This window comes from Pseudophryne corroboree, unplaced genomic scaffold, assembly GCF_028390025.1.
Source record: "Pseudophryne corroboree isolate aPseCor3 unplaced genomic scaffold, aPseCor3.hap2 scaffold_703, whole genome shotgun sequence".
Lineage (NCBI taxonomy): Eukaryota > Metazoa > Chordata > Amphibia > Anura > Myobatrachidae > Pseudophryne > Pseudophryne corroboree.
This window is the reverse complement of record NW_026970286.1, coordinates 116,350-139,166: the sequence shown is the minus strand read 5'-3', so window position 1 is coordinate 139,166 and position 22,817 is coordinate 116,350. Positions and strand designations below refer to the sequence as shown.

Genomic DNA, 22,817 nt, shown 5'->3' with positions numbered 1-22,817 from the left:
AGCCCTTGAGGCTATATGGATGTATTTAACCCCTGCCAGATCTCACAAACTCCGGGAGAAGAGCCCGCCGTTTTAGGGGGCGGGGCCTATTCTCCTCAGCACACGGCGCCATTTTCCTGCTCAGCTCTGCTGTGAGGAAGGCTCCCAGGCTCTCCCCTGCACTGCACTACAGAAACAGGGTTAAAACAGAGAGGGGGGGCACTTATTTGGCGATATGATTACATATGTGAAAATGCTATAAGGGAAAACACTTGTATAAGGGGTTGTCCCTGTATAATTATAGCGTTTTTGGTGTGTGCTGGCAAACTCTCCCTCTGTCTCCCCAAAGGGCTAGTGGGGTCCTGTCCTCTATCAGAGCATTCCCTGTGTGTGTGCTGTGTGTCGGTACGTGTGTGTCGACATGTAGGAGGACGATGTTGGTGAGGAGGCGGAGCAAATTGCCTGTATTGGTGATGTCACTCTCTAGGGAGTCGACACCGGAATGGATGGCTTATTTAGGAATTACGTGATAATGTCAACACGATGCAAGGTCGGTTGACGACATGAGACGGCCGGCAAACAAATTAGTACCTGTCCAGGCGTCTCAGACACCGTCAGGGGCTTGTAAAAACGCCCATTTACCTCAGTTGGTCGACACAGACACAGACACGGACACTGACTTCAGTGTCGACGGTGAAGAAACAAACGTATTTTCCTTTAGGGCCACACGTTACATGTTAAGGGCAATGAAGGAGGTGTTACATATTTCTGATACTACAAGTACCACAAATAAGGGTATTATGTAGGGTGGGAATAATCTACTTGTAGTTTTTCCTGAATCAGATAAATTAAAGTGTGTGATGATACGTGGGTTTCCTCCGATAGAAAATTATTGGAGGTATACCCTTTCCCGCCAGAAGTGAGGGCGAGTTGGGAAACACACCTTAGGGTGGATAAGGCGCTCACACGCTTATAAAAACAAGTGGCGTTACCGTCTCCAGATACGGCCGCCCTCAAGGAGCCAGCTGATAGGAAGCTGAAAAATATCCTAAAAAGTATATACACACATACTGGTGTTATACTACGACCAGCAATCGCCTCAGCCTGGATGTGCAGCGCTGGGGGGGCTTGGTCGGATTTCCTGACTGAAAATATTGATACCCTTGACAGGAACAATATTTTATTGACTATAGAGCATTTTAAGGATGCATTTCTATATATGCGAGATGCGCAGAGGGATATTTGCATTCTGGCATCAAGAGTAGATGTGATGTCCATATCTGCCAGACGATGTTTATAGACACGACAGTGGTCAGGTGATGCAGATTCCAGACGGCACATGGAAGTATTGCCGTATAAAGGGGCGGTCCATCGGACCTGGTGGCCATGGCAACAGCTGGAAAATCCACTTTTGTTACCCCAAGTCACATCTCAGCAGAAAAGGACACAGTCTTTTCAGTCTCAGTCCTTTCGTACCCATAAAGGCAGGCGGGCAAAAGGCCAGTCATATCTGCCCAGGGTTAGAGGAAAGGGAAGAAGACTGCAGCAGGCAGCCCATTCCCAGGAACAGAAGTCCTGCACAGCTTCTGCCAAGTCCGCAGCATGACGCTGGGGCCATACAAGCGGACTCAGGTGCGGTGGGGGGTCATCTCAAGAGTTTCAGCACGCAGTGGGCTCACTCGCAAGTGGACTCCTGGATCCTACACGTAGTATCCCAGGTGTACATTGGAAATTCGAGACGTCTTCCCCTCACAAGTTCCTGAAGTCTGCTTTACCAACGTCTCCCTCCGACAGGGAGGCAGTATTGGGAAAAAATTCACAGGCTGTATTCCCAGCAGGTGATAATCAAAGTACCCCTCCTACAACAAGGGAAGGGGTATTATTCCACACTATATTGTGGTACTGAAGCCAAACGGCTCGGTGAGATCTAAAAGATTTGAACAATTACATACAAGGGTTCAAATCAAGATGGAGTCACTCAGAGCAGTGATAGCGAACCAGGACGATATGGTGTCACTGAATATCAGGGACGCTTACCTACATGTCCAAATTTTGCCCTTCTCACCAAGGGTATCTCAGGTTCGTGGTACAGAACTGTCACTATCAGTTCAGACGCTGCCGTTTGGATTGTCCACGGCACCCCGGGTCTTTACCATGGTAATGGCCGAAATGATGATTCTTCCTAAAAGAAATATGGACGCTTTCCTGATAAGGGCAAGGTCCAGAGAACAGTTGGCGGTCGGAGTAGCACTATCTCAAGTAGTTCTACGACAGCACGAGTGGATTCTAAATATTCCAAAATCGCAGCTTTTTCCGACGACACGTCTAATGTTCCTAGGAATGATTCTGGACACAGTCCAGAAAAGGATGTTTTCTCCCGGAGAAGAAGGCCAGGGAGTTATCCGAGCTAGTCAGGAACCTCCTAAAACCAGGAAAAGTATCAGTGCATCATTGCACAAGGGTCCTGTGAAAAATGGTGGTTTCTTACAAAGCGATCCCATTCGGTAGATTTCACTCAAGAACCTTTCAGTGGAATCTGCTGGGAAAATGGTCCGGATCGCATCTTCAGATGCATCAGCGGATAACCCTGTCTCCAAGGACAAGGGTGTTTTCTTCTGCAGTGGCTGCAGAGTGCTCATCTATGAAAGGGCCGCAGATTCGACATTCAGGACTGGGTCCTGGTGACCACGGATGCCAGCCTGAGTGGCTGGGGAGCAGTCACACAAGCAAAAAATTTCCAGGGAGTGTGATCAAGTCTGGAGACTTCTCTCCACATAAATATACTGGAGCTAAGGGCAATTTACAAGGCTCTAAGCTTAGCAAGACCTCTGCTTCAAGGTCAGCCGGTATTGATCCAGTGGGACAACATCACGGCAGTCGCCCACGTAAACAGACAGGGCGGCACATGAAGCAGGAGGGAAATGGCAGAAACTGCAAGGATTCTTCGCTGGGCGAAAAATCATGTGATAACACTCTCATCAGTGTTAATTCCGGGAGTGGAAAACTGGGAAGCAGACTTCCTCAGCAGGCATAACCTCCACCCGGGAGAGTGGGGACTTCAGCGGGAAGTCTTCCACATGATTGTAAACCGTTGGGAAAAACCAAAGGTGGACATGATGGCGTCCCACCTGAACAAAAAACTAGACAGATATTGCGCCAGGTCAAGGGACCCTCAGGCAATAGCGGTGGACGCTCTGGTAACACTGTGGGTGTACCAGTCAGGGTATGTGTTCCCTCCTATGCATCTCATACCAAAAGTACTGAGAATCATAAGAAGGAGATGAGTAAGAACGATACTCGTGGTTCCGGATGGGTCAAGAAGGACTTGGTACCCGGAACTTCAAGAGATGCTCACGGAAGAACCGTGGCCTCTACCTTTAAGAGAGGACCTGCTCCAGCAGGGGCCTTGTCTGTTCCAAGACTTACCGCGGCTGCGTTTGGCGGCGTGGCGGTTGAACGCCGGATCCTGAAAGGGCATTCCAGATGAAGTCATCCCTACCCTGGTCGAAGCCAGGAAGGATGTAACCGCAAAACATTTTCACCGCATTTGGCGAAAATATGTTGCGTGGTGTGAGGCCAAGAAGGTCCCTACAGAGGAATTCCAACTGGGTCGTTTCCTACATTTCCTGAAAACAGGACTGTCTATGGGCCTAAAATTAGGGTCCATTAAGGTTCAAATTTCGACCCTGGTCGAATTTCTTCCAGAAAGAACTGGCTTCAGTGCCTGAAATTCAGAAGTTTGTAAAAGGGGTACTGCATATACAGCCTCCTTTGGTGCCCCCAGTGGCACCTTGGGATCTCAATGTTGTTTTGAGTTTCCTAAAGTCACATTGGTTTGATCCACTCACCACTGTGGAATTAAAATATTTCACATGGAAGGTGAAGATTCTATTAGCCCTGGCTTCAGCCAGGCGTGTGTCAGAATGGGCGGCTTTATCATATAAAAGCCCTTACTTAATTTTTCATTCTGACAGGGCAGAATTGAGGACTCGTCCTCAATTTCTCCTTAAGGTGTTTTCTGTTTTTCACATGAACCAACCTATTGTGGTACCTGCGGCTACTAGGGACTTGGAGGACTCCAAGTTACTTGACGTTGTCAGGGCCCTGAAAATATATGTTTCCAGGACGACTGGAGTCAGAAAATCTGACTCGCTGTTTAGCCTGTATGCACCCAACAAGATGGGTGTTCCTGCTTCTAAGCAGACGATTGCTCGCTGGATTTGTAGTACAATTCAGCTTGCACATTCTGTGGCAGGCTTGCCACAGCCAAAATCAGTAAAAGCCCATTCCACAAGGAAGTGGGCTCATCTTGGGCGGCTGCCCGAGGGGTCTCGGCTTTACAACTTTGCCGAGCTGCTACTTGGTCAGGGGCACACCCTGACTGAGGAGGACCTGGAGTTCTCTCATTCGGTGCTGCAGAGTCATCCGCACTCTCCCGCCCGTTTGGGAGCTTTGGTATAATCCCCATGGTCCTGACGGAGTCCCCAGCATCCACTTAGGACGTTAGAGAAAATAAGAATTTACTTACCGATAATTCTATTTCTCGTAGTCCGTAGTGGATGCTGGGCGCCCATCCCAAGTGCGGATTGTCTGCAATACTTGTACATAGTTATTGTTACAAAAATCGGGTTATTCTTGTTGTGAGCCATCTTTTCAGAGGCTCCTTCGTTGTTATCATACTGTTAACTGGGTTCAGATCACAGGTTGTACGGTGTGATTGGTGTGGCTGGTATGAGTCTTACCCGGGATTCAATATCCTTCCTTATTATGCACGCTCGTCCGGGCACAGTATCCTAACTGAGGCTTGGAGGAGGGTCATAGGGGGAGGAGCCAGTGCACACCACCTGATCCTAAAGCTTTTATTATTGTGCCCTGTCTCCTGCGGAGCCGCTAAACCCCATGGTCCTGACGGAGTCCCCAGCATCCACTACGGACTACGAGAAATAGAATTATCGGTAAGTAAATTCTTATTTTTTACCTTTCTGGGCGGCTCTTCACATGCAATTTTTAGCAGACGCAGGATTGAGAAAATGGCAATTCATGTCTCAGTAGAAGTCCAACCTGAAAGAGGTCCGGGATCTTCAGACTTGTTATATTTACCAAAGAAATGTTTTCCATTATGCTGAGTAGTTATATATTACTTACACATTATTAGTAAAATACACATTACCTGGTTAGTACATTTTTATTTTATTTGGGTGTGGTATGATATGTCGGCAGTTATAATACTGACATCATGTCACCATGGTCATAATGTAGACACTGATGAAATGCTGACATGTTAGAATGTCAAAGGCTCCAGCGCAGCTTTCAGGTCCCCGCAGTCACGTGACTGTCACTTCTGCAGTCACGTGGCCGTTCCTGCTGACATCGATGACATTTCACATGTTGACATTCTGAGAACAGTATGAACGACAACCCGATGACTACATGCCGTTGTAAATAATCTGATCTTCCAAGATGGGCTTAGAGCAGTGGTTCTCAAACTCGGTCCTCAGGACCCCACACGGTTCACGTTTTCCATGTCACCCAGCAGCTGCTCTGTGTATCACCAACTGTCACATTTTAAAAATCTACAGGTGACCTGCAAAACATGAACCGTGTGGGGTCCTGAGGACCGAGTTTGAGAACCTGTGGCTTAGAGCAAGTAACAAGAGTGATCGCCATCTTTTACAAGCAGCCGTAAAGGAATACAGTATGTGTAGGAAACGGAGCATGGAACAATAGCCGGTGCGTCCACTCACTCAGGATTGGTGTCGGCAGATAGATGCCGTCTATTATCATCACATCTCCAGCAATGGCCGCTGCCTCCCTCCTGCAGAATAACACGTAGCGTCCATTAACCCTCTCACACCCTGCTGTGACTGTCAGAACACAACGCTGCATAATATGTCACCCCACGCCAGGTGCAGCTTCTCTGACTATGGCTTCCTATGTGAGCTGGTCAGCGACACACCCATAAGACGGACCATTTCCGTGTGTGCCCTAAACCTCCGCCCCTGTCAGCGCCCCAGAACGCCCCGTACATTTCCAAATAATGAGATCGCGCCTCAGTCACACCTCCGACTCTGTGCTCGCAGTATCTGGACGCATGTGCAGTGCGAGGAGACAAAAATCGCTCCACTCAGAAGCCGGACTGGGGTTTTATTTTCTACTTTCACGGCTATGACCATCTCAGAAATGTACAGAGCCCCTTTTCTTGTGACCATCACACTCTCATTACCGTGTATTGTCTGTGTAATAAACTACGGCTGTAGCCGCGCTCATTTACTGCGATGCGGCGTGCTGCACGGCGTGCCAGACTGTGTCTATTCACAACCAGCGAAGGCTCCATTAATTCCATGAATGAATGGAGTGATTGCCGGCTACATATAGGCGCAGCCTGGCACGCCGTGCAGCAAGCCGTGTTGCAACATACGGGATCTCGGTGCCCGATATGCCGCCTGTCGGTATACCCGGAGCTAAAAATCCTGACAGTCCCCCAAACGGTAAGCAAACCCTGATCCAAAAACCTGACACTAACACCCCTCCCCCGTAGCCTAATCCTAACCCTCCATCCCCCACAGGCTAGCCCTCCCCGGGGGCGCCTAACCCTATCCTCCCTACCCGCAGGCTAACCTTCCCTCTGCAGCCTACACCTAAGGGGGTCATTCAGAGTTGATCGCTGGAGCAAGTTTGTTAGCAGTTGTGCAAAACCATGTGCACTCAGGTGGGCCAGATGTAACATGTGCAGAGAGAGTTAGATTTGGGTGGGGTGTGTTCAAACTGAAATCTAAATTGCAGTGTAAAAATAAAGCAGCCAGTATTTACCCTGCACAGAAACAATATAACCTACCCACATCTAACTCTCTCTGCACATGTTACGCCTGCCCCACCTGCAGTGCACATGGTTTTGCCCAACTGCTAACAAAATTCCTGATCAGGTCTGAATTTCTCCCTAAATCCCCCCCCATCGGCAGCTTAGTAGTATGGAAATCTATTGGCGGCGCGAACAGGATTCCAGCGCTTGGCACCCTGACGCCATAATTTCAATTGATGCTGGGATGCCGGTGTCGACATTCTAATCAGAGTCGGGATTCCAGCGGCGTCATCCCGACTGCCGGTATCTTAACCGCATCCCTGAGCCAGACAGCATCTGCTGCTACTGTAGATGGAGGAACTTCTCTACAGTAACACATATAAACTCCATTTCCTACATCACTGCCCAGATCTGTCACTCTGTGACTGTGTGTATAACGCTGGGCGGAGTCACAGCGTCAGTGGCTGGATGCAGGGCATGATGTGACAGGTGGGCGTCGGGAGCGTGCACTGTATGCTGTATGAAGATGATGGGGGTGCGGGGATTCCCTATTCTGCCACCCCAGCCTCCGCTCTCCCCACCCCAGGGAAATGATGCACGGACGGTGCCTCCCCCGGACCCACCCGTATCACTTACCTACCCGTTGTATGGAGGCAGCCCGTCCCCAGCGCACCGCCCGCTCTGGCCCCGCAGCCGCCACCACCTCCTCAGTCCTCCCCCACCTCACGCCCGGCGGCCTTGGACCCGCTGCTGCTGCTGGCCTCGCCAAATCTCCCCGGGTAACTCTCACGAGGTCTGGGGGCGGCCCTTGGGTCCACTTAAGGGGGACACGCAGCAGCGGCAGCTCCAGCACCAGGCTGAGGAGGCTCCCCTGACACTGCGTGCGTGTATAGGGCTACTGCCATCAAAATATATATATATATATATATATACACATATAGGCATCCCCGCAAACCGCCCCTCCCCCACCCGCGGCATATACCCCATGGTACTAATGTGGACCCCAGTATCCTCTAGGACGTAAGAGAAAGGAGAATAGGCAGGAAAATGATGGTGGACCTGAACTGGAGGAGGCACAGCATGTCTCATCAGAAGCTATTCCCACCGCACTGCGTCTTCACTGGGAAGGGGAGAACGTGGTAAGAACCTGTGTGAGACCCACCTGGCTAACTTATGTTCTCAAGATGCTGAGAAGGGAATTATATCAGGCGCTTTGTCTTACACTGCTGGTATATCACAACGTGGGCACTAAGCTGAGGCAGGTACAGAGGGGGAGGAGATCAGATATAAGTGTCTGCATTCCTGGATCCACTCTATACCCCAGCATTGTTACATTGGGTGACTGCCAGAATGAATAATTAGATGGAGGGGTCGGAGGTCCTGGGAGCCGTTCTCAAACTGAATTTGGAGGTCAATTGTAAACTCGCGTTGCTTATTCTGAGGAAATACTGCCGTTTGCAGAATAACGTTCCATAACATTTTTCATCCATTACTAAAAAGATCAGAAATCATCCATCCAGCACCTTAATAACCTGCGGTAGTTTCCTTCTAGCCGCCACTAACAGCTTCTCTGTGGTCCTGCTATCTCAGCTGTCACCTTCTTGGGGTCCAGGATGGTTTCTGCACTTTCATACACTTCTCCTGTTGGGGCAGATGTATTAAGCCTGGAGAAGTGATAAAGCAGTGATAAGTGCAAGGTGATAACGCACCGGCCAATCAGCTCCTAATTGTCAGTTTACATATTGGAGCTGACTGGCTGGTGCGTTATCACCTTGCACTTATCACTTCTCCAGGCTTAATACATCTGCCCCAGTGTGCGTTATGTAGACACGATCTGCAATCTCCCCACATGTACTGTGAATTCACACTTCTAATTGGAGCTCACATTCCTCAGGTGTGTGCAGGTGTGTGATATACGCGGGTTTCATCATACAAACTCACTCTTAATTGAATTGAGCCCATAGACTGGTGACCACATAAGTAGATATGAATGACGGATAAATCAATTCATTTTCTGTCCCCAAATAATACTATGTACTAATTCATAAAGTGATTTGGCCAAAACGGACTATGTAACATTTCTCTAGAAAATCCAGATATTTTCTGCACCTCCTGACATAGCAGGGTACGCTGTGACCCGTTATTATGTGCGCGCAGTTTGTGCTGCGCGGCTGTAGCTGTGTCCAGCGGCGGGTTTAGCAGCAGCTGCTATATCACTAGATAACATCACAGGATAAAACCATCGATGCTGAAGGTCTGATATACCAATCGGATCTGTTAATGACTTCAGTGACATAATTGGCCCCATCTTCCTAATAAATGTACTTTTATATCAGCCCTCGTTATACATACAGATGGGGGGTATAGTCTACTACACCCACATTTACTATGAAGATACACAGAATTGCTACCGACGCTTCAGGGTACTATGGTCGCCCCCGATCCCAAACCACATTGAGAAAGGAGAGAACTATCTTACTGCGCCCTCCAACCAACTTACTAGTAATAATTCTATATGTATCATCACAGAAAACAAGGACAACGGCATCAGGTAATATCGGGACTTTCCTGGAGATTCCAGAACTGCTGGTCTTTTGGTGGAAAGTGGACATGGTCCTCCTACAAATGTAATTCTGTATCGCCATGTACCCCCTCTGTACATCCCCCCCCCCCCCCCCCCCCAGGGCAGAAGCCTGTGATAGGAATGTGCAGGAAAGGGCTGCAGTTTATATCACCACCAGAGGGGGCAGGGGTATTTACGATGCGGCTCTCCAGCTGGTGTGGAACTACATATCCAAGCATGCCCTGCCAGTGTCTTAGCATGCCCTAATTGCAAAACTGTGGCAGGACATGCTGGGATGTGTAGTTCCACAGTAGTGCCGCATGTGGAATACCCCTGCCGTAGGGTGACTACTTAGTACATACCGCAGGTGGTTATTTCCAGAATATTTATATACTGAAAATGGACAGCGGCTATAAAATGTATATATATGACCGTGTGGTCACTGCACAAGACATGAGCTATAGTAAGATGAATAATACCATAGGTGAACACGTAACATAAGACTTTATTCTGCGCTGGATTAGATCATGTAACATCTGCGTGTCACAGACATGTAATATACCTATATATATGTACATGTATGTAACAAACTCTGGCATGGAGGAAACCAAACAAACAGGAGTGGAATGTACAATCCTTCCCAATATAAGTGGTTTCCTGAAAGATGTAATACGTAGGTGACGCCGGGCACCCGGATTCAACTCCCCATATATTTGGTTCAAGGGTCCCATCTACAGGGGTCAGCGTATAACCCTGCACTGAGTTATCACCCATCCATCAGTTATCTGAGGTCTTCCCCATCTGCAGGTCTTCAGTACTTAGGGAACAAGTGGTTCTGTTCTTGACATCCCTAGTCATGGTGATTTTCTCATTCATCCAGTGAACACGGCCTAGATCTGAGAATTTGATCACAAAATAAGCACGTTGTCCACCATTTCCTATGAATGGGTATCAACGGCTGTAGATGTCGCTGAGCTAAATGTAATAAGGGATTGGTCCTGAATTACCTTACATTTACCAACCAAAACTGATGACCTAACTCCACTAGATATGGAGGACTTTAGGTGTGGGAAGGAGAATAAACTACTCTGAAACACAATCAGAACGGCAACGGGTGCTCAGAGCCCGATACAATCATTAGTTTGGTTTCGGCCCAGTTTACAAGGGACGTCTAACAAATGCCAATAACAGTTCCCTGAAAAAATACAACTTTACTGTAAAAGGAGAATCATCAGGTGGAGGGTTCGTATCATAAAATCTTCGGAGATAATCAGCAGGTGAACTGACGCCCCTGGCTCCGACCGCCCTTGTTAATGTGTTTGAAGATCTTGGCTTTCTGAAGACGTTTGGAGTTCTGGTAGCCAAAGCCGCCCCCACCACCTCGTTTCTGGATCCTCCTTCCTCCGCTGCTGCTCACATCTGGGAACATTGGGTTAAGGCAAAGAAACTGGCAATCTCATAAAGCATCATCCAGCTCAGCCGCGTCTTACCTGACAGGAGCCGTCACCCCAAACCAGCGGCTGTGACCAAACATTGACACCCCCTCCCGTCTATAATATTATGTAGTATGTACATCAGAAACGTCGCCATGACACTGAGCAGTGACATCACATCACTAATATCTGTACTCTGACAAAGGATACTGAGGTCAGCATATGGTGGGATCAGGAAGACGAAGGACAGGCAGACCTTGAACAGGTCCAGTGTGTTCACGTGGAATATCTGCTTGTGCGAGTGGGAGTTGTAGGATCAGATATAGGCTTTGTAGGCTTCCTGGGCCGACTTGTGCAGATAGTGATTCTTTTCTATTAGTTTCTCCAGCTGGAACAGAGAGATATCACAATCATCCGAGGAGAACTGAACACTCCAGCTACACCATGGGTCTTCAACCTGCCGCCCTCCAGCTGCTGTGGAACTGCACATCCCAGCATGCCCTGCCACAGTATCGCTATTAAGGTAGGCTAAAACTGAGCAGGGCATGCTGGGATGTGTAGTTCTACAACAGCTGGAAGGCCACAGGTTAAAGACCCATGAGCTACACGGTCCGTACATGTGAGGTCACTAAAACAGCCCTCTATTGGGACTACATACCCTTCCGCTAAGTGGTGATAACCTGGCCTCCCATCACCACCCTTCTGCTAAGTGATAACCTGGCCTCCCATCGCCACCCTTCCGCTAAGTGATAACTCAGCCTCCCATCGCCACCCTTCCGCTAAGTGATAACCTGGCCTCCCATCGCCACCCTTCCGCTAAGTGATAACCTGGCCTCCCATCACCACCCTTCCTCTAAATGATAACCTGGCCTCCCATCGCCATCCTACCGCTAAGTGATAACCTGGCCTCCCATCACCACCCTTCCACTAAGTGATAACCTGGCCTCCCATTGCCACCTTTCCACTAAGTGATAACCTGGCCTCCCATCGCCATCCTTCCGCTAAGTGATAACCTGGCCTCCCATCGCCACCCTTCCGCTAAGTGATAACTCAGCCTCCCATCGCCACCCTTCCGCTAAGTGATAACCTGGCCTCCCATCGCCATCCTTCCACTAAGTAATAACCTGGCCTCCCATCGCCAACCTTCCGCTAAGTGATAACCTCTCCTCCCATCACCACCCTTCCGCTAAGTGATAACCTGGCCTCCCATCGCCACCCTTCCACTAAGTGATAACCTGGCCTCCCATCGCCACCCTTACGGTAAGTGATAACTCAGCCTCCCATCACAACCCTTCCGCTAAGTGATAACAGCCTCCCATCGCAACCCTTCCACTAAGTGATAACCTGGCCTCCCATCGCCATCATTCCGCTAAGTGATAACTCAGCCTCCCATCACCACCCTTCCGCTAAGTGATAACCTGGCCTCCCATCCCCACCCTTCCGCTAAGTGATAACCTGGCCTCCCATCGCCACCCTTCTGCTAAGTGATAACCTGGCCTCCCATCGCCACCCTTCCGCTAAGTGATAACCTGGCCTCCCATCGCCACCCTTCTGCTAAGTGATAACCTGGCCTCCCATCACCACCCTTCCGCTAAGTGATAACCTGGCCTCCCATCACCACCCTTACGCTAAGTGATAACCCAGCCTCCCATCGCCACCCTTCTGCTAAGTGATAACCTGGCCTCCCATCGCCACCCTTCCGCTAAATGATAACCTGGCCTCCCATCACCACCCTTCCGCTAAGTGATAACATGGCCTCCCAATGCCACCCTTCCACTAAGTGATAACCTGGCCTCCCATCGCCACCCTTCCGCTAAGTGATAACCTGGCCTCCCATCGCCACCCTTCCGCTAATTGATAACTCAGCCTCCCATTGCCACCCTTCCGCTAATTGATAACTCAGCCTCCCATTGCCACCCTTCCGCTAAGTGATAACTCAGCCTCCCATTGCCACCCTTCCGCTAAGTGATAACCTGGCCTCCCATCGCCACCCTTCCGCTAAATGATAACCTGGCCTCCCATCACCACCCTTCCGCTAAATGATAACCTGGCCTCCCATCGCCACCCTTCCTCTAAGTGATAACTCAGCCTCCCATCGCCACCCTTCCGCTAAATGATAACTCAGCCTCACATTGCCACCCTCCCGCTAAGTGATAACCTGGCCTCCCATCACCACCCTTCCTCTAAGTGATAACTCAGCCTCCCATTGCCACCCTTCCGCTAAATGATAACCTGGCCTCCCATCGCCACCCTTCCGCTAAGTGATAACCTGGCCTCCCATCGCCACCCTTCCTCTAAGTGATAACTCAGCCTCCCATCGCCACCCTTCCGCTAAATGATAACTCAGCCTCCCATCGCCACCCTTCCGCTAAATGATAACTCAGCCTCCCATCGCCACCCTTCCGCTAAATGATAACTCAGCCTCCCATCGCCACCCTTCCGCTAAATGATAACTCAGCCTCACATTGCCACCCTCCCGCTAAGTGATAACCTGGCCTCCCATCACCACCCTTCCTCTAAGTGATAACTCAGCCTCCCATTGCCACCCTTCCGCTAAATGATAACCTGGCCTCCCATCGCCACCCTTCCGCTAAGTGATAACCTGGCCTCCCATCGCCACCCTTCCTCTAAGTGATAACTCAGCCTCCCATCGCCACCCTTCCGCTAAATGATAACTCAGCCTCCCATCGCCACCCTTCCGCTAAGTGATAACTCGGCCTCCCATCGCTACCCTTCCGCTAAGTGATAACTCAGCCTCCCATTGCCACGCAGAGTAAAAAGGAAATAGAGGATTATTAAGAATATGTTCTGTAAAGTGACTGAGATTTCCAACACTTCTGGGGGTCTGATTATTCCATTAAAGTCTCAGTTTTAAGCATGGTTTAATTATATGACACTTATGCGAACAGATATTCACTGGTGATTTACACACAAAACTGACGAGTTCTTACTTATAGCACAGACTTTCCAAACACTGGATTTAAAACAAATATTTCAATCTTCCGCTGTTTGTAATAATATATTTTACAGATTACAGATGGATGAAATCTCAGTTTACAGAGCAAAACAGTAAAAGTAAAAATGTACCTGAGATTGGATGTCTGAGATTTTACTCCAGGAGAATTCAAACTCACTCAGAGGTACCTGGAACAGAAACAGACGCTGTCAGCGGTGACTCTGCAGCACAGGGGTGTAAACATGCGCACGCAAACCCAGACACGCAAGGGGCCACCGAACATACAAGATGCACCAAGAGCGCCCACCTTAGCCTGCATTAGGTAATGCAGAAATCCCAGCTCCTCTGGCCTCAGAATCAGCAGTGGCCCTTTCCATCAATCCCCCGCGCCGTCCTGCCAACCCGATGGATGAGCAGCGAGAAGGGGGTAAATTCCACAACCCAAGACCAGATCCATAAAGAACTCCAATGCACAATGTCACCTTCTCAGAGCTAGTGGAGTCAACTTGGGATCATCTGGTAGGGGGGGGTCATATTGAATAATCCAGTCCACCTCAGGGATGCCAGTCCTCTGACAGCTACGTCCATGTACAGGAGGATCCCGGAGTCAGCGTTACAGAACTGTAAGAAAGCTGTGGTGCATTTCGTCTGTTTTTTGTTCCCCTATAGATAGATATAAAATGCAAGAGGTGAGCGCAACTAACACAGGTTCCGGAGCTGAGTCAGCCAATCGGAGAACTTGGAGCGAGTCAACCAATCTGAGAACTCAAGAGTTATTCGCCTGCCAGATATATAAACTAAACCAGATGGAAATATATAAGTGTAAAATGCTCATCTGTATACAGCCTGAGGTTCCTGGAATTCCATATAATGTTGTAAACATATATCATTTTGCATTGTAAATTACTGTAGTCACATATGATGCAAGGTCTCTTCAGGTATGTTTACTTATTATAAAATTAAATATGTATTAAAGAAATATACACTCAATGGGCAATTAGGCACACTAGTACACTTACCCATTAATGCAATTATCTAATCAGCTATTTATGTAGCAGTAATTCAATGCATAAAAGAATGCACACATGGTCAAGAGGTTCAGTTGTTGCTCAGGCCAATTACTGTGTAGAAATCTGATCTGAGTGACTTTGACCGTAGGATGATTGTTGGTTCCAGACTGGCAATCTCCTGGGGTTTTCATGCACAAAGGTTTCTAGAATTTACAGAGAACAGTGAGCAAAACAAAAAGCATCCAGTGATCGTCTGTTCTGTGCACCAACCTATGTACAGAGGTGAGAAGAGAACGGCCAGACTGATTCAAGCCGGCATCAAGGCTACAGTAACACGAATGACCACGTGTTACAACAGTCATAACCAGAAGAGCATCTTAGAACGTAAGTCACGGTGAACTTTGAGTAAACATAAATCCATGTATCCCTCCTGCCTTGCATCAATGGTTCAGGCTGGTGGTGGTGCACACATTAGCCCCCTTTATACCAGTTGAGCACTGTTAAACATCGTATGCTACCTGTGTATTGTTGTGGACCACGTGCCTGCCTATATGGCCACAGTCTCCCCATCCTCGACTGGCCAATTCCAGCAGTATAACACGCCATGTCAAAGCACACACATCACACTCTGGCTCCATGTACATGACACGGAGCTCTTAGTAACCAGATCTCAGTACAGCACATTGGGATGTGGGGGAATGGGAGACTCACAACAGGAATGTGCCATCACCGCACTATGCTATCATGTCACTATGGGCCAGAGTCTGTAAGAAAGGAGGATTTTGGTACTTACCTATGAATCCCTTTTTCGGAAGCCATACGGGACACTGGCACAACTTCAAGACTGTGGGGTGATGACGGTGGCTTACAGGGAGCTGGCACTTTAAATAATCTAAGAAGTGACACACTCTCCTCCCCCTCTATACCCCATCATCCCTCAGTTTTGAATTAGCCGAGAGGAGACAGGAACAAGAGAACAGAAACTATACGAGGGAAGAGAGCATATAACAATTAAACACAACAGAACAAGAAAGGCAAGAGAACAGTGACGGGCGGGTGGCCAGTGTCCCATATGGCTTCTGAAAAAGGGATTTATTGGTAAGTACCAAAATCCTCCTTTTTCTGTCAGCCACTAGGGGACACTGGCACAACTTCAAGACTGTGGGGACGTCCCAAAGTTTCCCCCCTGGGCGGAAGATCACTGAGAACCTTGCAAAACAAGACGGTCAAACCATGAAGATGAATCCGCAAAAGTATCAAACTTATAGAATTTAGCAAATGTATGAATACTGGATCAAGTGGCTGCACGACAGAGTTGAGACATGGTAGTCCCCCTACTACCGTCCCACGAAGACCCAACTGAATGCGTAGAGTGGACAGCAATGAATACTGTTGGTCGCATAGACTGTTGGAGGTAGGAGTGACGAACAGTCAACTTAATCCAGCAGGCCAGGGTCTGCTTAGTAGCAGGCCACCCGTGATGAGGGATGTCATAAAGAACAAATAAAGCATCAGACTTCCTGAAAGGCGCAGTCCGCTCTATGTAAATCTTCAAGGTTCTCACTACATCCAGAGAAGAAGGTACCCCAGAATCGTCCTGCAAAGATGGTACCACAATAGGCTGATTGATGTGAAAAGCAGATATGACCTTGGGAAGGAAAGATGCACGTGTTCTCAACTTCGCCCGATCAGGATGAAAAATCCAAAAGGGGGTCTGCAACGCAAGGCACTTAATTCAGAAACCCTCCAGGCTGAAGCTATGGCAGGTTGAAAAGCAGTCTTCCAAGTAAGGTATCTAAGGTCAGCTCCTTCCAAAGGTTCAAAACAGGTTGACTGTAGAAATTCTAGCACCAGATTTAAATCCCAAAGAGCTGTAGGTGGAACAAACGGAGGTTGTACCCATAGAACCCCTTGTAGAAAGATTTTGTTGTGGAAAAAAAGACACAACGTGAATAGTTGTAGCCAAATTGTTGTTTATATTGATAATGGCAGAGCTAGTCTTGCTGATTTGTGTCATGTGCCCACCCAGGACCAGATGGTGTTCGATAAGGAGGAACGGGCCTCAAGGCCTGCTGTGATTGGTCCAAGCTTGGGTGGAGTAATTCTTTGTAATATGCAATATTAGGGGCCATCTATGCCATGTTCGAAAGGCAGATTGAGCTCACTTGTAATTACTTGTAAAGTGCATGCTGACTGTCACTTTATTGTAATCTTGCTCTGCCATTATCAATATAAACAACAATTTGGCTACAACTATTCACGTTGTGTCTTTTTTTCCACAACAATTTGCACATACGTCAGGAGTGCTAGGCGTATCTGAAAAAAATAATGATAAAGCAGATACCAGAACCTTCAGGGATCCTAGACGAAGTCCAGAATCCAATCCTGTTTGAAGAAACACTAAGAACTGTGAGAGATGAAAAGAATCCAATGGAAATCCTCTGCGATTACACCAAGCTATATAGGATCGCCAAATGCGATGGTAATGGGCTGCCGTAACTGGTTTTCGTGCCTGCAACATTGTGGGGATCACACATTCCGGAATTCCTTTTCAGGATGTCTGCCTCAATAGCCATCACGTTAAACGTAGCCGTGGTAAATCTGGATGCACGAAAGGCCCTTGTTTGAGTAAATCCGGATGCAGAGAAGAGGTCAAGGATCGTCCACAAGAAGAAAACACAGGTCTGAATACCAAGCCCTCCGTGGCCAATCTGGTGCCACCAGGATCACTGTGATTGACTCCCATTTGATTTTCTTGAGAATTGGAGACAATAGAGGGAACGGAGGAAACACATAAACTAGGATTTATGGCCAAGGCATGACCAGAGCGTCCACAGCTTCCGGTTGAGGATCCCGGGATCTGGAGATGTATCTTGGAAGCCGATGTCTTTGACAGGATGCCATGAGATCCACGTCTGGACACCCCCAGCATTGTATCAGATCGTTGAACACTTCTGGGTGAAGTGCCCTTTCTCCCAGATGTAGATCCTGACAGCTGAGGTAGTCTGCTTCCCAATTGTCCACTCCTGGAATAAATACCACAGAGAGAATTACTGTGTTGTGTTCTGCCCATTTGAGAATACGTGACACCTCTCTCATTGCCTGTCGACTGCGAGTTCCGCCTTGTTTGTTTATGTACACTAAAGAAGTTGCGTTGTACGATTGAACTTTTACAGCCTTGGATCGAAGAATGTGGGCAGCTTGTACCAGCGATTGTAGATCGCTCTCAGTTCCAACACATTTATTGGCGACAGTAATTCTTGTGGAGACCAGTGGCCCTGAATATGGGAGTCCAACACAACCGTGCCCCATCCCCTGAGGTTGGAATCTGTTGTGAGGAGCGTCCAGTCCCACACACCAAATTGCCTGCCCGCAGTGAGATTGTGCAGCTGGAGCCACCAAAGAAGTGAATGTCGTGTCTCCGGAGTTAGATGAACTAGTTGTTGTATGTGTAGATGCGAACCCAACCATTGATGTAACAGGTCCAGCTGGAAAGGACGTGAATGAAAACACCCAAACTCCAGAGTTTCGAATACAGCTACCATCTTCCCAAGCAGACGAATGCATACTGTAAATGGACTGATACCCGTCGTTGCTTGAGACAGCCCGGACCAGTTTCTATATACTCAGAGCTTTGTCTTGTGGCAGAAAAACTCTCTGTACACTGGTGTCCAGGATCACACCGAGAAACTGGAGATGCTGTGACGGCTGAAGGTTGGATTTCCAAAAATTGATTCTCCATCCATGTTCTACCTACACATTGTATGTTAATAGAGCATGGTCCTGGAGAATGAGATCGGATGGAGCCTTGAGAAGGAGGTCGTCTAGGTATGGTATTATTGTGATTCCCAATGATCTGAGGTGAGCAATCATCACTGAATATGACCTTGGTAAACACATTGGGGGGAATTCAAATATTTGAAAAGTCAGTTGGGTGTCTGTTATATAAGAAAAAAACAACATCCTACTGACTTTTCAAACAATTGAATACCCCCCTCTGAGTGCTGTGGACAGTAGGAATGGTAAGGCTCTGAACTGAAAATGATCCTGTTGAATCATGAACCTGAGAAACGCTTGGTGAGGTTCCCAGTTCAGAATGTAGAGATATACTGTACATCCTTGATGTCTAGAGATATCATGAATTCCTTGGGTTCCAGGTTCGAAATTATTGAGTTGAGCGACTCCATCTTGAACCAGTAATAAGACAGAAACTGATTTAATGATTTCAGGTTCAGGATTGGTCTTACCGTAACGTCTGGTTTTGGAACTACGAAAAGATTGGAATAGTAACCCTTTTTCCGTTGACTCAGTGGTACCGGCATTAGCACAGCTGATTCTACTAAGGTCTGTACTGCACCTTGAAGGGCTAAACGTTTCTCCAGAAGGATGGGAAGACTTGTTGTAAAATATTTCTTTGGCGGTAAAACTTCAAAATCTAACTTGTACCCTTGGTAGATGATGTTGCGAATCCACGCATTGTATGAAATTTTAAACTAGGCATCCTGAAAATTTCGAAGCCGTGCTCCCACCGTACCTGGGCCCCGGTTGGAAGGGAGACTGTCATGCCACAGTCTTTTCTGTAGGCTTTGGGTCTTGATGATGAGCTGCGACCTCTACCTCGCAAGGGTGTAGCTCTTCCGCATCCTCTAAAAGGTTGAGTGGAATGGAAGGATCAAATGGAGGTTCCAGTATAAGAGCGTTTAGATGGTGGTGGAAGGGTCGGTAAGAAGGCAGATTTACCACCCGTAGCTTGTAGAATTAACGTGTCTAGTTCTTTTCCAAAAAGAATGTCACCTGTAAATGGGAGAGCCTCCGCCGCCATTTTTGACTCCGTATCTACTTGCCATGACCTCAGCCAAAGGGCTCTTCTGGCTGCAGTAGTTGCTGCTGAGATCCCCGAGTTAATTTGTCCAATATCTCTAGTCGGTTCTCCTAAGTATATAGCTGATTCTTTAATATGTTCCGCTAGGATAACTACGTCTTCTAACGGAACCCCCACTTGTAAATCTCTAACCAACTTAGTGGCCCAATGCTCCACTGCCTTGTTCACCCAGGAGCTCACCAAGGTTGGTCTAAGTGCAACCCCAGTGGCCGAATAGATGGACTTCAACATGGTGTCCAACTTCCTATCAGAAGGGTCTTTCAAAGAAGTTTCTTTGACAACCTGGAAAGAAAGGAGTCCACTCGAGGTGACTTCTCCCATTTATCCGTCAAAGCCAATGGAAACTGATAAATACTAAGGAATCTTTTGGGCATCTCAAATCGCTTGTCCAGGTTTTTCCAAGACTCCATCAGCTGATCATCCAGCTTCTTTGAAACAGGATACATGACCGAAGAATGGTGTTTTCTACCAAATAACGTGGTATCTGGCGACTCCGGTGTTGTAGTCTTGAAAATGTTCAAAATTATAGCTAAAATAAGAGGTTCAACCCCATGAGAAGGCTCAGGTAGAACTTCGTCATCTGCATCGGTAATTTCACCCAACTCACAATCGCCCTCAGCTTCATCCTGAGAGGGAAGGTCTTCTCCAGATTCATCGGAGTGAAGAATTAAGGGAACTGGACGTTTCTTAGCCTTGGACACTGTCTGCGGCTGTTTACTGGATGAGTCCAAGCATTTTGTGAGACCCTCTACCGACCTGGCTAATCCTGACACCCAAGGTGGTTCATTAGCAATAGAAGGTACATCACTTTGAGGAATCTCCCTAACCATCTCATGAGTATTCCGTAAAGCAGCCACCTCAATATGTAATTGTGAGATGGTTCCTGTTAGCGCTACCGCCCAGGGGGGAAAATTAGCATCTTGGGACGGGTTAACTAACGTAATCTCCAAAGTACATGCCTTACACAGGGAGGAATCGTCCATGTGAGCTTTTTTTGTTACACTTCGCACAGAAGAACAATTTTTGTGAGGCCTTATTCACTGGTCCCTTGCCTGCCATTGTAGAGACACCTACAATTTTCCACCATCACTCTCAATAATATAGAGAAAGAGGAAAGTCAGAAGGATAGAGGGAGGCATTTGACCAACTCCCCTATTCTAAACCCCCTCAGCCTGTAGTTTGTTCAGGCTTTTAAGTTTCTGTCAGTCTGTAGCAATGTGTCTCCGCTCTACAGTGCAGATTCATGAGGAGAGAAACAACTGTTGCCATTAATGAGCTGCCTAGCTGAGGAAGGAGATTGACTGACAGGTTGAAAACCCGCCAACTCTGCCCCCTTCCCCTATGCAGAGGCACCCATCTCACCAGGTCTCCACCATTTTGAGTGGATGCCTCAATTAAACAATAAGCTCATGTCCTCCTCCCCCTCTATAAACTAGACTTTAGCCTTACTGCACTAGAGGGCTGGACTATCTATCCAGTTCCAGATTAAGTTTGTGTTTAATGCTGATAAACACTGCAGCACTGTGTAATGTCAGCACGGCAGTGCAAGGAGATGGCTACTACATACATACCACGCATTCCACCCACGTCGCTGCGCCACGTCGCGGACCAGACACAGCGGGGCGAGGAGGACAAACTGGAAGCGGTCACTGCACTCTTCTCCCACACTGCCGTGCTGTGTACTGTCAGTGTGGCAGTGCAGGAAGACCTCAACGCCGTGGCTGGAGAGATGAGCAGGCGCGCACTATTTCCCCACGCTGCCGCGCTATGTCTGTCAGCGCGGTAGTGCAGTGGGAGGCCCGCCGCTGTTGGAGACAGTGTGACCGGGCAGAGGAGGGGATGGAGGCCAGCCGCTGTGCCTACAAAGAGGCTCACTCACCAAACCGGAGCCTCAGGATGTGGCTGTGTTGGGAGGAACAGTGCTTCTCTGGTTAAGCGCTGTTCTTCTGTGCAGCTTGCTGCTGGTCTGTGACCTGGACCCCAATTCTCTGGATAAGTGGCGAAGGGTTTCTGAGGCTAAGTGAACTAAGGGGGACATTTACTAAGCATTGATAAGAGTGGAGAAGTGAGCCAGTGGAGAAGTGGCCCCATCAACCAATCAGCAGCTCTGTATCATTCTATAGTATGCAAATTATAGATGTTACTTCAGTGCTGATTGGTTGCCATGGGCAAATTCTCTACTGGCTCACTTCTCTGCTCTTATCACTGCTTAGTAAATGTCCCCCTAAGTCCCAAGAAAGAAGAAAAAAGTAAATTGAAATAAAAGTAAAGTAATATAACTGAGCAGGAGCTCAGTCAGCAGTGACCGGCTCCCTCGGCACAAATTCAAAACTGAGGGATGATGGGGGATAGAGGGGGAGGGGCCTGTTTCACTTCTTAATTATTTAAAGTGCCAGCTCCCAGTCTTGAAGTTGTGACAGGGTCCCCTAGTGGCTGACAGAGAAAGCAGATTGTCCCCTGAAGTCTGTTACCAAATTTTTTTACTTTTTTTTTAATACAAGTTTTGTATAAATCACAAAATGTGTGGCACATTGGTCACAAAAAATACATCACTGTCTGAGTAAGGTGTTCAAAAAGTGACAGGACAGCCAGTATTGTGGAAAGAGATATTTATTGAATAAGCAGCTACACAGGTGATCCCAGCAGTAATAGGGCTGGTGTCTGATCACAGTGTGCATGGCTGTGACTGCTGGATAATGAGGCTCTGACGTCATATGCAACACACGTTATATCACTGTCCCCTTATATCACCTACTAATCCAGCATCACCTACACAGTACTACCTGTCTACACAATACAGCATGGTCTGCCTATACATTAAGCTCTGCAGTCACCGGATTCTCTTGTACTCCCATACCAAGGCCTCCTCTCCTAAATCCTAACCTGCCAAGGGCATGTTACCCCTATAGCGACATACGTTCCTGATTCTAGCCTCACAGAATACTTCTGGCACTTCTTGATCTCTTACTTTATAATTACAGACTCTCTGAAGCTGAATGATTTTTTTTTTGTCTTGTTTTCAGGTGACAAATGTGAGGTTTTGGCTGTAGATAACCCAGATTTGGCCAAGTATCCTCTGTTCTCCCAGGTGAGGAGATATGGATGTACCTTACACGCAGGAGATGTGCGGTCACATTATACATCCTATAGTGACCGCAGCCCCCATTATTCTGGCTCTCACTGTGTAATGGCTTC

At 47.9% G+C, this 22,817-nt stretch overlaps 1 long non-coding RNA gene across 1 annotated transcript; it reads right to left on the bottom strand.

Moving 5' to 3' along the window:
• Positions 1–10,019: 10,019 nt before the first annotated feature.
• Positions 10,020–14,386, bottom strand: LOC135038135 (uncharacterized). The gene is made up of 4 exons (XR_010232539.1): positions 14,038–14,386; positions 13,862–13,918; positions 10,985–11,162; positions 10,020–10,760 (listed from the first exon to the last, which is right to left on the bottom strand). It is a non-coding gene; the product is annotated as an uncharacterized LOC135038135 (long non-coding RNA).
• Positions 14,387–22,817: the final 8,431 nt, after the last annotated feature.